Here is a 14,740-nt window from a genome sequence, read left to right as displayed (position 1 = left end):
TTTTTGGTTATGCAGCAGTAATCCCAGCAATTGGGAGAATTAGGAATTGAATTCAATTCCCCCCAGGCTGTAAGACGGAAGAATTGAAGCCTGGCCCGGGGCATATTCCTTTAATCCAGCACTCAAGGGCAGAGGCTGGTAGATTTTCACAAAAGTCAGGCAGTGGTGGCGCATGCCTTTAATCTCAGCACTTGGGAGGCAGGGGGATTTCTGAGTTCGAGCCAGCCTGGTCTACAGAGTGAGTTCCAGGACAGCCAGGGCTACACAGAGCAACCCTGTCTCGAAAAACCAAAAGAAAAAAATAAAAAAGTTTGGAGCTCTTGGGAGTTGCAGATTCTCTGCCTCTGCCTTAGACATCTGTGAACTCTAAGGCCTTCATCAATACTCCAAAACTCCCACAGCAGCAGCTCTAGAGGTAGCAGTGTGTGTGTGTGTGTGTGTGTGTGTGTGTGTTTCTCAGCCAGCCACCTCCTAGTCCACAGGCCGGATCTCCAGACAGGACTTCCTTCCTATCGGAGTAAAGTTGTTTCTTTTCTTTCACAGATAACAGACCTGCTTGGCTTGGAAGGAGGTTTCCAAATGGGGAAACTCAATAGTAGTTCCCCTGTGCCACCACTCTGGGCCTTTTAATGCCAAGAAAGAATTCAGCCACAGAAGACCTTGGTGATGGTGGCAGACGTGCAGAATGATGGAGGACGTGCAGAAACCATGGTTTCTGCACGTCCTCCGCCCACCCAAACCCTTCAGTAGCACTAAAGTTCGTGGACTGACTGATGTCCCGTTTCTGTCCTCCCTGCCTTCCCTCTTGTGTGATCAACTTGACAATGTTGGGCTCTGGGCATGCCTAGGGGAGGTTATTTTGATTATGTTAATTAAGATGGAAAGACACACACACACACACACACACAAACCCCACTGTGAATGGCCCTTTTCTGTAGGCTGAGTGTGGACCAAAGCAATCCTCCCCCTGTCTCTGTCTTTCTGCTTCCGGATTAGGATTATAGTCATTGGGACTAGATGCTTCAGGCTCCTGCAGCTCTGATTTCCTCATGAAGGACTGCGCACTGCCCCTTTGAACTGTTAGCCACACAATCTGTGAGATTTCAATGGAGACTGAAAATGGGCAGCTCTCTAGGACTTGCCTTGGGTACCAGCACCACATGGGGGCTGCTAAGACATGCAGTCTTGTGACTGAACAACCACAGGATTCTCACTTTGTAGACCACGCTGGCCTCGAACTCAGAAATCCGCCTGCTTCTGCCTCCCAAGTGCTGGGATTAAAGGCGTGCATCACCACGCCTGGCTAACCACTGGATTCTTTGGCCTTGGGCTGTTCTGCCAGGAGAGGGCCATTGTTGGGCTACTTGGACCTTAGTCTGGTCTCTGAGGACCAGATCCAGGCAGAGCACTCATACCCATAAAATACATTCTTCTTTCTCCATACAGGGTTTCTCTGTGTAGCCCCGGCTGTCCTAGAACTCCCTCTGTAGACCAGGCTGGCCTCGAACTCACAGAGATCTGCCTGCCTCTGCCTAAGTGTTGGGATTAAAGATGTGGGCTACTACCATCTAGTATAAAATAAAAAATTTAATTAAAAAATTGAAACAAATTAAAAATCAGGTCAGTGAAATGGCTCAGTGAGTAAGGTTGCTTGCTGCCAGGTGGTTCCCATCCCTAGAACTCAACGTGCTAGGGAGAGAGAACTGACTCCCAAAGCTGTCTTCTGACCTCCGCATGTACACCTTGGCATACGAGCACACCACACACACACACAGATGCACACATGTCTGATGTAAACTAAAATAAACGTAAAACAAAAAATATAAAGTATAAAGAAAGTGTGAATGCAGCTGGTATGGCCAGGGACCTTAGCAGAGCAGTCACTTCGCACGCAGGAAGCTCCAAGTTTAAACACAACATGGAATAAACGTGGAGACACAGGCTCAAAAGGTTAAGGTTGCTGGGCAGGGGTCACGCACGCTTTTAATCCCAACACTTGGGAGGCAGAGACAAGAGTTCGACAGCCAAGGCTACACAGAGAAACGTCGTCTAGAGAAACAACCAACCAAAACCAATCAACAATAATAAAAAAAAAAAAATCACACTAGAAAAGTCCCCAATTGGTGTGTGTGTGTGGAGGGGGCGGGGGGGGGGGCATGGTGGTGGAGAGATGTTGCATAGCTGGCCTTGGAGTCAGTGTTAGCATAGCATTGTCTAAACTCTGCCCCGTAGTTACCAGGCAACAGCCAGCTAGGCCTGGCCCACTATAAAGGGGGCTGCTTGCCCCTTTCTCTCTCGCCCTCCAGTTCTCTCTCTCTCTCTTTTTTAAGTTTATTGGTTATTTATTTATTATAGGTAAGTACACTGTGGCTGTCTTCAGATACACCAGAAAAGGGCACCCGATCCCACCGCAGACTGCTGTGAGCCACCATGTGGTTGCTGGGATCTGAACTCTGGACCTTCAGAAGAGCAGGCAGTGCTTTGAACCGCTGAACCATCTCTCCAGCCCCCTCTCCTGTTCTCTTGCTTCCCTCTTTTCTCTCCTGCTTTTGCTCTCCCCTCCCCCCTCTCTCCGCGTGCTCATGGCTCATGGCTCTACTTCTCTTTGCCTCTCTCTGCCTTACAGAGGTATAAGATATGTTCTATGGGGGTGTGGTGAGGTATGGGGGAAGGGGATGTCTCAGCGGGCCCATGCCAAGGCAACCCTTTCCGAGGGACTGGTCACACCAGGGTATATAGAATAGAGTTTATTCAGGGCACGGGGAGGGGAGTTAAGAGGGTAGTAGAGGCAGAGAAAGGCCGAGAGAGGGAGAGAGAGAGAAAGTAGAGGCTGGCCATGGCCATGAGCACGAGGAGAGAGGAGAGAGGGGTGGGGGTTAGGAGAGAGGAAGAGCAAGAGAGACCGCAAGAGGGAAGCAAGAGTAAGAGAGGAGGGGGCAAGCAGCCCCTTTTATAGTGGGCCAGCCTACCTGGCTCTTGCCAGGTAACTGTGGGGAGGAGCACACTTGGCTGTTGCCAGGTAACTGTGGGGTGGAGTTTAGACAGAATGCTAACAGTCAGTGCTGGCTAAGAGAATGAGCCAGGCACCTTCTCCAGGAAGGCTTTGAAGATAGCATCTCCTGTTCTACAAGTGATGTTATCTCATTTAATACCTGATGGCTATCTTTGAAGGTGAAGTTTATGATCCTCTTCATAAAGATGAGGGAAGTGAGACTTAACTCGTCCAAATTTACACCATTAACATGCTGCATGCTCTGTCTGACATCTGCCGCTCCGACTTGCTTCCACCTGTGCTGGAGACAAGATATTTGTTCTCTTTCCCTTTCTTGGTTTAGTCTAATTCTCAGGATTCCTGCCCCTGGATCTGAGGGCCACACTGTCTTCCTCTGACTTCCCTTGTCAGGGTTCTAAGCTCTGGGGAGATGTGGGTCCCTTCCCCTTCCTAGCTGGTGTAAGCCCTGTCACACTGCCTGGGCAAGCTTTTCACTTGTGTGCACATTTCCTGGTCTATGGAGTGGGCAGAGCTCAGTGTTTGCCCATGCACAAAACCCGGTATTCCTAAAAGCCGGCATGGTGGCGCTCCTGCTTGTGACCTTACCATTCTGGAGGTGGAGACTGGAGGGTCACAAGTTCTAGGTCACCCGTGTCAATGTCGTGAGCTTTAGGTTAGCTTAGCTTACATGGGACCCTGTCGGAAGTAAAAGGGGAGGGGCCGCCGCTTGGATTCGCTGAGGAAGTGGCCCTAGTCACGTGGCCAGGTGACACTGTACAGGGTAGGTTCTGTCTGCAAGCTCACCAAGAGAAGTTGCACCTGGACAGTAACCCCCTGCCTCCACCTCTCTAGTGCTGGGTTCAGAGGCGGGCAGCAACACGCTCCGTGCTCCGTTTCAGGCCACCCTGGGGATGGAACGCCAGACTTCACACACACCAGGCAAACACTTCATCATTTTTTTCCCTTTATTTTGAGAACGAGTTTTGACTTGTAACTCAAGCTAGCCTCCAACTCATAATCCCCCTGCCTCTGCCTCTCCAATGGTAAAATCACAGATGTATTACATGGATTTTTTTTTTTCTTACTAGCCATCTTAGCTTCTCTGAATGGGGCCTTGTAGATAGGACTGTTTAAAAAAAATGTGGGGGCTGGAGAGATGACTCAGCAGTTGAGAGCACTTGGTGCTCTTACAGAAGAGCGAGGTTCAACTCCTAGTGCCCACAGGGTTGCTCACAACCATACTTAACCCTAGGGGATCTGGAACACTGACCTTTGCAGGGCACCAGGCACACATGTTACATACATGCAGGCAAATGACTTCTATGCATGAATAAATCTTTAAAAAATACGAGTGTAGAAAACAAATTAACAAGAGAAAAACCCTCTGGGTTGGTCATTTTTTACATGTATTTTATTTTATCTTACGCATATGAGTGTTTCGCCTGCGTGTATGTAAGGGCCGGGTGCACCCTTCCTCTGCAAGGACAGCCAATGGTTTCAGCTGCTGAGTCTCCCCATCTTGCCATCACCCCCAAGACTAAGATGCTTAATGCATGCATTTTACCTCCGCATGGGGACAGCTGTAGAGACACCTCGACGGTCAGGTTAGCATGGCACACTTTTCATTGAGATACGTCAGGGGCTGGAAAGATGGCTCAGTGGCTAAGAGTGCTGGCTACTCTTTTAGAAGACAGAGGTTCGAATCCCAGCACCCACAGCGCGGCTCACTACTGTCTGTAACTCCATTTCCGTGGGGTCCAGCACCCTCCTCTGACACCCGTGAGCTCCAGGCACACTCATGAACAGTTGTAGGTTAGGCAAAACACCCATACATATTAAAAAAAGAAAAAGAAAGTTTAAGGGGTGCTAAGGAAGAAACCAAAGGCCCTCATTTCTGCCAGGTGAACCCTCTCCCATGAGCCCCACCCTTAGCTCCAACACCTGGGTCTGGCTGTGACGTAGGAACCAACATGAAGAGGGGAGAAAATGAGTTCTGTTCTTGGCCAAGAACGAAACAGAAACGAAACGTAGATCTTGGGGGAGACCCACAGATTTACAGTTCACTGACTTACATTTTACTCTGGGGTGGGGGTGGGGGTTGTTCCAGAAACTAAAGAAGGGGAGGGGGGAGGGGGGGGCTGAGGAAAGGGGTGGAACCTCACTGTGTTTTCTGGGATGGCATTTTTCAGGAATTGGGGAGTGGCTTTCCCCAGCCTTTGTGGTTAAGTCCAGTCACAGCTCTGGCAAATTGTCCTGACAGGGAAGAGGGAAGGTTGAGCATAGAGATAGGATTGCCTTTCTCTTTCCTCCTCTTTTTTTTTTAATGATACAGGGTCTCCTCGCTATCCTGGAACTTGCTACATAGACCAGGCTGGCCTCAAACTCACAAAGAGATTCACCTGCCTCTGCCTCCCATGTGCAGGGATTAAAATCTGCCATGACGCTTAGCCTAGGATATATTTTTTTGGGGGGTGAAGGGCAAGGTTTTACTCTGGTTGGGCACCCGGCACACATGTTATAAACATGCAGGCAAATGACTTCACTTGAGTAAATCTTTAAAAAAAAAAAAAAAAAAAAAAAACTAGGGTAGAAAAAAAATTAACAAGAGAAAAGCCTCTAAGTTGGTCCAAGCAGTCTGACTCCCGTGGCCTCCGATGCAGGAATTGCAAGCACGTGACTCACAGTTGGGTTACACTGACTATGGGTTTATAGTAAGGCTGAGGGTGGAGTGTCAGGAGGAACTTGAGGCCATAGGCCTCTGGGGATGGGGCGGAAGGGATCTGGAGGAGGGAAGCATTAGAAGGTCCAGACTGTCTTACCCGGAGGAACTTCCCCCAGGCGGGACCCTGGGAGCTTCAGGGAGTGAATAACTATACCACCCCCTCCGAACCCCTCCCACCCCCTCCCATCTCATCCCCACCCCTCCCCTCTCCTCTCCTCTCCACCCCTCCACTCCCCTCCCCACCCCTCCCATGCCATCCCAGTGCTGGCTGCTTCCAGTGACTCAGTAGTTGGTGGTGGCCTCTCTGCACACTGCCTTGCTTAATTGACACTCCACCTTAGCCCCCAGCCCACTGGCAGAGAGGAATGTCCATTAACCCTCCCGTGACCATTACCTTCTGGATTGCTCCTGGGGTGCTGCTGTACTTTAGCTAATTCAGGCTTTCTCAAGTCTCTCGCCCACCCCGTTGTGTTTTTAAATGTCATTTTTAAATTATTTATTTTTTTAAAAAAGATTTATTTTATTTTATGTATATGAGTACACTATAGCTGTGTCTTCAGACACACCAGAAGAGACCATCGGATCCCTTTACAAATGGTTGTGAGCCACCATGTGGCTGCTGGGAATTGAACTCAGGACCTCTAGAAGAACAGTCAGTGTTCTTAACCCCTTGAGCCATCTCTCCAGGCCCCTTAATTTATTATTATTTTTTTTAATTAATTAATTAATTTATTATATGTAAGTACACTGTAGCTGTCTTCAGACACCCCAGAAGAGGGTGTCAGATCTTGTTACAGATGGTTGTGAGCCACCATGTGGTTGCTGGCTTTTGAACTCAGGACCTTCAGAAGAGCAGTTGGCGCTCTTAACCACTGAGCCATCTCACCAGCTCCCAATTTATTATTTTTTATGTGCATTGGTGTTTTGCCTGCATGTGTGTCTGTGTGGATAAGGGTGTCCGATCCACTGGAACTGGAGTTACAGGCAGTTCGGAGCTGTCCACATTGGTGCTGGGAATTGAACCCGGATCCTTTGGAAGAACAGCCAGTGCTCTCAACCTCTGAGCTATCTCTCTAGACCCTCCTTTTTTTTTTTTTTTTTTTATTTGAGACAGGGTTTCTCTGTGTATCCCTGGCTGTCCTGGAACTCACTCTGTAGACCAGGCTGGCCTCAAATTCAGAAATCCGCTTTCCTCTGCCTCCCAAGTGCTGGGATTAAAGGTGGGTGCCACCACACTGGCCTCTTGGGGACTGCTGACCATGCGCCACCCTGAACAGCATGGAACCCACTTGTTATCTAGCTCTCCCTAACCCACAGAATGTCTGTGACTAGAAGTGTCCCTTTGAGCCAAGTAGCCCAGCCATTGGACCAAGATGGATCCAGCGTGATGAAGGCCAGTAAGTCCGGACAGCCCATTACATGCTAACTGACACAGGGCACAACAGCTGATAACTGTTGAGTGAGGAAAGAACCGTGAAGAGAAGGGAATGAGGTTGCGTGGCACCAGAATTCCCAGGAAGCCCTGAGTATCCCTCCCCCCCCCCCAGCAGCTCATCCTTGACTGACATTTCTTTTGCACTGCATCTTAGTTTATTCCCCAGGACCTGCAAGATGGAAAGAGAACCAACGAGCTGTCCTCTGACTCTTCACCAACACCCATGCACAGAGGCACACATACATACATACATGCATACATACATACACACATAGAAATGCACATATATATACATACACATGCATACACACACATCCCCTACACCATGCAGTCAAATACACACACTCTACACTATGTTACACACACCCCTACACAGAGACACACACATATACAGATGCACACACACAGACACTCACAGAAACACACAGACACATACATAGAGACACAAACATATGCATGTACACATATACACACACATGCACACACATACATATACACATCTGTGCACACATACACATATGTATACATACACCCCACACCTATGCAGATACACATATACACACATGCATATACACATACATACACATGTAGAAACAGACACATGCACACAAATATATATACATACCCCACACTCATGCACACACACAAATACATATGCATGTGCACACATAAATACATATACATGCCCATGTATACGCAACATACATAACACCACTCTACATGCACAGATACACACTCTTTTTTTTTTTTTTTTTTGGTTTTTCGAGACAGGGTTTCTCTGTGTAGCCCTGGCTGTCCTGGAACTCACTCTGTAGACCAGGCTGGCCTCGAACTCAGAAATCTGCCAGCCTCTGCCTCCCAAGTGCTGGGATTAAAGGCGTGCGCCACCACTGCCCAGCACATATACACACTCTTACACACTCGTGCAGACAGACGCACAGAGACATACATACGTACACACCCATGCACAGACACACACAGACACATGCACACACAGAGACACATGCATACACACACAGCCGGGCCATCCTCTCTGGCACGATCACCCTCTGTGCTGTGTAAATGGAACTGATGTTCTCTGAAGAGGCTACATTTGTCTTTGAGGATCTGCAGCTCTCTTGACCTTGGCTGTGTAGAACATGACACTTCCAGAGAGATGAAGGGTGTAGGTCACGAGTGCATCATCCCAGTTGTCTTCAGTCTCCCGTAGTAACCATTTTCGATCCACCTCTTGTATGACCTGACATCCTCTTGACTTTTAGAAGACATTCTTGACACACAAGGATGCAGCTTCCATCAACCCTTAAGCTAAGACTTTGATTCGATAGGTTTTTGAAAGCAGGGAGCTGTGCTTGCCTGCAGCCTTCAGGAAGCCAATGCTTCGGCCTGGCACTTTATAAAGCAGGAATCGACACACACACCTGCAATCTCATCTTGGAAGGTGGAGGCAGGAGGATCAGAAATTCTACAGCATCTTTGGTCACACGGAGCGTGTAAGGCTAGTCTGGATTATGTCTCAAAACCAGGGAACCAGTCATGGTTGCCCGGGACTTTAATCCGGGCACTCAGAGGCAGGTGGATTTCTGTGAGTTCAGCTCAGCATTTCCTTCAGCTGCTATGGTTTGTCTACCTGAAGGCACGGCCAATGCATTCTAGTTTTGCTTTGGGACAGGGTTTCATGTATCTCAGGCTGGTTTAGAACTCACGACCCAGGTGAGGGTGACCTTGAACTGATCCTTCGGTTTTCTGAGCAATAGCATGGCAGGCACGCCCACATGCAGTGCTGGGGACTGAACCTCTGGCTTTGTGTACTAGGTGAGCGGTTGAGCCACATCCCACTCCCCCATCCCCCACCCCCTCTATAATGTGCAATGATTCACGACTTGCCTTTTGTCCTGTGACTATACAGGCCAACGTCACCTTCCCAAGTGTCATTTCCCAGTCCTTTGCACTAACTTGAACTTGAACCTACTACTGGTCCAGAGAATGGAATCTGTGGCTCGGGGTGGGGTGGAGGCGGGTCATTCACTTTCCCTAAGGGCCATTCCTAGGACAGTGGGGTCCTGGGAAGAGACAGGCAGAAGGAATTACTGAGATACTATGGTCTCCTCCCAGAAGCCCTGTCCCTAGTGGGGAAGCCCATTTATTGCAGCCACTTAATCTGGTAAATTTGTTTATTTAGCAAGCGTAAGTTTATCCTTTCTCCTATCTCTTTTTTAAGCCAGGTTTTGGGGGTTCCCTCTGACATTCCGGCCTTCCTTACACTTTCTCCAAAGCCTCCCTTGGCACCATGTGGCCGCTTGCTAGCCACGTGTCTGACTTCCGTCCCAGCTTAAATGGCATGGTCCCAGTTCCCTTTCTGTGCTCTCCTCCTCTGGGCAGCTGCGGAGGTTTACAGCCTGCCCGCCCTGGGGGTTTTCTTTTAGACTCTAATAAAATTGTCCTTGTGTCTCCAATTGAGTTCATTCTTAAATCCGTTTATTAATGAAGCTAGGAACCCCAGGAGGGACCCCCTCAGTTTCCCCAGATCAGTTTGGGCAGAGCTGCTGTTTGACATGAGCAACCGCAGCTGGCTCAGCGCTAGCCCCGGGGGGGGGGGCCCCCACCTCACAGATGTCAGCAGTTCCTCCTTCCTTTCAGCTGGAAAACCCGAAAATATCTCCTGACATTGACAGATGTTCTGTGGGGGGCAATCACAGCCCCCCTCCCTTCCTGATGGAGAACCACGAAACGGCTGGAAAAAATGACCTTCCACTGTGGTACAGGAGCTGGCGCTCCGGCTGGGGCCCCTCTGGGGGTCAGAACCAGATGTTCTGCTTTGATCCTGACAATCTAACAGACTGTGTGGCCATGTGTTTCCTATCTGCTGGGGGCCCAGAGACCTCATTGTTCTGGGGCGGGGCCTGAAGTCTGTGGGAATTACCAGGCTCCCTGTGGGACGGTAGAGGGAAGAACATGTCAGTGATGTCTTGGTTAATGAAGAAACATGCCATTCTGTGAAAGGGGAAAAAAAAGAGAGAGAGAGACAAGTTGGTATTAGGGGTGCGTGCCGGTGGTGGTCCCTCCTCTTGGGAGGTGGAGGCAGGGGGATTTCAAGTTGAAGACTAGCCTGGGCTACCTATTGAGACCTTGACTCAAATAAGTAGGTAAATCAGCAAGGTGTTAGTGAGCTCAGCAGTCAGGGACAAGGACACGCACTGCTGCTGTCCCTGGGGGGTGGGGGTGGGGTAGCTCACAATGATCTGATCTGTGCAGCCAGATCCAGGGAGTTGACACGTCTGGCCTCTGTGGGGACATGCACGGACTAAAGCGTCTGCCTCCTGCTCGAGATCTGATTCTAGGCACCCACGGAGGAGCCCGCTGAGCCTTTAGGCTTAGCATTGGAGAGACAAGAGACTGGGGATCCCTGGAGCTCCCTGAAGAGATGGACTCTGTGTTCAGTGAGAGAACGTGTCTCAAAAAGTAAGAGGAGGGGCTGGTGAGATGGCTCAGTGGGTAAGAGCACCCGACTGCTCTTCCAAAGGTCCAGAGTTCAAATCCCAGCAACCACATGGTGGCTCACAACCATCTGTAATGAGATCTGACTCCCTCTTCTGGAATGTCTGAAGACAGCTACAGTGTACTTACATATAATAAATAAATATAATAATAATAATACAAAAAGTAAGAGGAGAGGTTGGAGGTAGGGGGGTGGCTCAGTGGGTAAAGTGCTTACCAAGGAAACATGAAGACCAGAGTTCTCATCTCCGAACATCACCCACACAGATGCTGGGCAGGTGGGATGGCTGGCCTGTCATCCCAGCTCTTGGGAGACAGAGACATCTAGTTAGAGTATTGGGATTGGTGAGCTTGGGGCTCCAGTGGGTGGCCTTGCCTTGATATAAGTTGGGGGATGATTAAAAAAGACACCTGAAGCTGGGCGTGGTGCACGCCTTTAATCCCAGCACTCCGGAGGCAGAGGCAGGCGGATTTCTTTCTGAGTTCGAGGCCAGCCTGATCTACAGAGTGAGTTCCAGGACAACCAGGGCTATATAGAGAAACCCTGTTTTGAAAAACCAAAAAAGAGAGAGAGAGAGAGAGAGAGAGAGAGAGAGAAAGACACCTGACATTAGTTTACACACATATGCATGTGCACACACTCACACATATGAATAGGAAGAAAGACACACATGCATACCGTACCCTAAATGAGGCAGAGAGTCAATGAGGAAGACGCCTGATGATGTCCGCTTCTAACCTGCACGGGTACACACTTGCACATGCATGAACACGGCTGGATCTTGCCAGGTGTAGAATTCTGTGTGACCTCAGGCAAGCTCCTTGACCTCTCCAGGCTGTGAAGATTCAGTGCCACAGATTGGGAAGGTGGCCAGAGCTTCTGTGGCCTACAACTGGTCCAGCCCTAGGAACGGTGTCTGTCTTCTCACTCTTTTTTTGTTTGTTTGTTTTTTTGTTTTTTTGGTTCTTTTCGTTTTTTTCGAGACAGGGTTTCTCTGTGTCACCCTGGCTGTCCTGGAACTCACTCTGTAGACCAGGCTGGCCTCGAACTCAGAAATCCACCTGCCTCTGCCTCCCAAGTGCTGGGATTAAAGGCGTGTGCCACCACTCCTGGCCTGTCTTCACTTTTGTGATAGATGCCCAGCTGGATTGTTGCAGAAATCTCCTAAGGGCTTTCTGGGAAAGCGAGGTTCCAGGGTTGTGCCACATAGTCTTGTTATTTTGAATTGCTAAAGACCATCTTTGTCTACATCTAGAAAGCACGCAATCAAAACATTGGGAGAAACTTTGGGGCGGGCGGTTCCTTTAATGGCCTTTTCTTTTTGGTTGACTTGCTTCAGATATTCTTAAAAAGTTTGATTTTTATGTGTGTGTGTGTGTGTGTGTATATGTGTGTGTGTGTGTGTGTGTGTGTGTGTGTAGTTTTGTCTGTTTTTTGAGGCAGGGTTTATGTGTAGCCCTGGCTGTCCTGGAACTCAATCTCTAGAGCAGGCTGTCCTCAAGCTCACAGAGATCCGCCTGTCTCTGCTTCCCCAAGGACTGGGATTAAAGATGTGTGCCACCAAGGCTGGCTATTAAAATAAATGTTAAAAAAACAAAAACCTGCCGGGCGTGGTGACGCACGCCTTTGAGAATCCCAGCACTTGGGAGGCAGAGGCAGGCGGATTTCTGAGTTCAAGGCCAGCCTGGTCTACAAAGTGAGTTCCTGGACAGCCAGGGCTACACAGAGAAACCCTGCCTTGAAAAACCAAAAAAAAAAAAAAAAAAAAAAAAAAAAAAAAAGAAAAGAGAAACCAAAACAACAACAACAACAAAACCAGTGAGATTAAATAAATACCCATGAAGAGGAAGAAGAAGGCTTAAGAGATGTTAAGTAAAAATGGCAGGTCCTGGAGAAGTAGGTCTGTGGTTAAGGGCACTTATTCTTCCAGAGCACTCCCGTTCATTCCCAACACCCACATGGTAGCTCACAACCATCTGTAACTCCAGTCTCAGGGGATCTGATGCCCTCATCTGGCTTCCTTGGGCACCAGGCATAGATATGGTATACAGCCATACATGCAGGCAAAATGCCTGTATACATAAAAATCAAAATAAAGAAGTAAAAATTACAGCGGTCTGTTGACTTGGACTAATCAAACGGCCGCCAAGTGGCCAGGCTAAAGATGGACTCTATTCCACTCCTCTCAAGTGAGCTCTTTCCTGGCCTGGATGTGCAGGAGAAATGTTTTCTAGCTAAATTCTCAGGCAGGCGATCACACTGACAGCTAAAGACACTCCTTCCTTCATGATCACGTCAGAGTCCCCTGGAATTCCAAGCATATTGTTTCCCTTTTTATAGACGTGGCTTTGACAGTCTAACACACCAGAGCACCTACTATGTGCGTTGGAATCCTAGAATAATTCCACAAAACGATTTTATAACATCTAAAGACCTTTAATAAAGGCTGCTAAGCCAGGGCTGGGCTGAGGCACAGTGGTGGCTTGGTTTGCTTAGCGCTTGAAGACCTGGACTCCCCCACACCATTAAAGGCAGGAAGCAGGACTGGAGATGTAGTTTAGCTGGTCGAGTGTCTGCTGTTGAAGCATGAAGCCCCAGCGCCCTACAAACTAGGCATGGAGGTGCACCCTGCCACCCCAGCCTGGGAAGTGGAGAGAGGAAGTTCAAGGTCATTTTCAGCTACTGTGTGTGTGTGTGTGTGTGTGTGTGTGTGTGTGTGTGTACTGTACATGCTTGCCTGTTGGATTCTGGGACTGGGTTTACAGGTGGTTGTGAGCCACCCCTTTGAGCCATTTTTTCAGTCCCTACAATTCTGTTTTGGGTTGTGTATTTTCTTTTCTTTACTTTTTTACTTTTTTTTTTTTCCAAGACAGGGTTTCTCTTTATAGCCCTGGCTGTCCTGGAACTCACTCTGTAGACCAGGCTGACCTCGAACTCAGAAATCCGCCTGCCTCTGCCTCCCGAATGCTGGGATTAAAGGCATGTGCCACCACGCCCAGCTTTTTTTTTTTTTTTTTTTTTTTTTTGAGACAGGGTCTCTCTGTATAGCTCTGGCTATCCTGGAACTCTGTAGACCAGGCTGGCCTCAAACTCATAAATCTGCCTGCCTCTGCCTCCCGGGTGCTGGGATTAAAGGCGTGCGCTACCACGCCCGGCTTCACGCCCAGCTTTTTTGTTTGTTTGTTTTGTTTTTTTGTTTTTGAGACGGTTTCTCTGTGTAGCCCTGGCTATCTTGGAACTCACTCTGTAGACCAGGCTGGCCTCAAAGTCAGAAATCCGCCTGCCTCTGCCTCCCAAGTGCACTGCCCGGCTCTTTTTTTCTTTTTCCTAGACAGTTTCTCTGTGTAGCCCTGTCTGTCCTGGAAATCTCCGTAGACCAGGCTGGCCTCTGAGATTCCGCCTGCCTTTGCCTCCCTAGTGCTGGGATTAATAGTGTGCGCTGTCACCTCCTGGGTTCCATATTTTTTCATTCTCAGTGTCGGCCCCCGCCCCCGGCCCGCCCCGCCTCGCCCCTCCTCACCCCTCCCCCTCCCTCCCTGGTAACACCCACCCCCACCCCACCCCTTTTTGGCTTCCTTCCTGGCTCACTCATCCTTCCAGCTCAGCTTTCCCTGGCTCTCTGTCTCCCTCTGCTGCTCACCAGACATGGTGCATCGACATCTTTTGGCTCTCTTACCACAAACCCGGAACAGGAGGGAAAGGGAAACCGTGGCTCCTCAAGTCCTACCAACGGGACGTTTCTTCCTCTTTCTGGTGGTCTCACTCTGTAGCTCAGGTTGGCCTTGCAATCATGATCTTCCTGGCTCCATCTTTCCTGTACTGAGATGATGGGTATGAGCTACCACGCATGCCTACTGCTTGCCTCCCCATCCCCACCCCTAAAACAGCCTGGAACTCACAGATATCCACCTGCCTCTGCCTTTTGAATGCTGGGATTAAAGGCACAGGCCAACATGTTCTGTCCCCTTCAGCTTCATGAAAGTGTGGTCTGTTCAATGGTCCTGGCCAAATAGACATAAATTATTATTTGGGACCCAGAGGACTAAGTCCTTGACTCATACTGTCTGTCACCCAATGCAGATCACCTCCTCC

General features: G+C 49.1%; 1 long non-coding RNA gene across 1 annotated transcript; it reads right to left on the bottom strand.

The window, feature by feature from the left end:
• Window positions 1-8,115: 8,115 nt before the first annotated feature.
• On the bottom strand, window positions 8,116-14,482 carry Gm13025. Its single transcript, XR_001784551.2, has 3 exons — window positions 14,325-14,482; window positions 11,332-11,483; window positions 8,116-10,143 (listed from the first exon to the last, which is right to left on the bottom strand). It is a non-coding gene; the product is annotated as a predicted gene 13025 (long non-coding RNA).
• Between the last annotated feature and the right edge of the window lie 258 nt (window positions 14,483-14,740).

The sequence above is a fragment of the Mus musculus genome, chromosome 4 (genome assembly GCF_000001635.26).
Source record: "Mus musculus strain C57BL/6J chromosome 4, GRCm38.p6 C57BL/6J".
NCBI classification, from domain to species: domain Eukaryota; kingdom Metazoa; phylum Chordata; class Mammalia; order Rodentia; family Muridae; genus Mus; species Mus musculus.
Note: the sequence above shows the minus strand (reverse complement) of the source record. Positions and strands in the feature narration are given on the sequence as shown.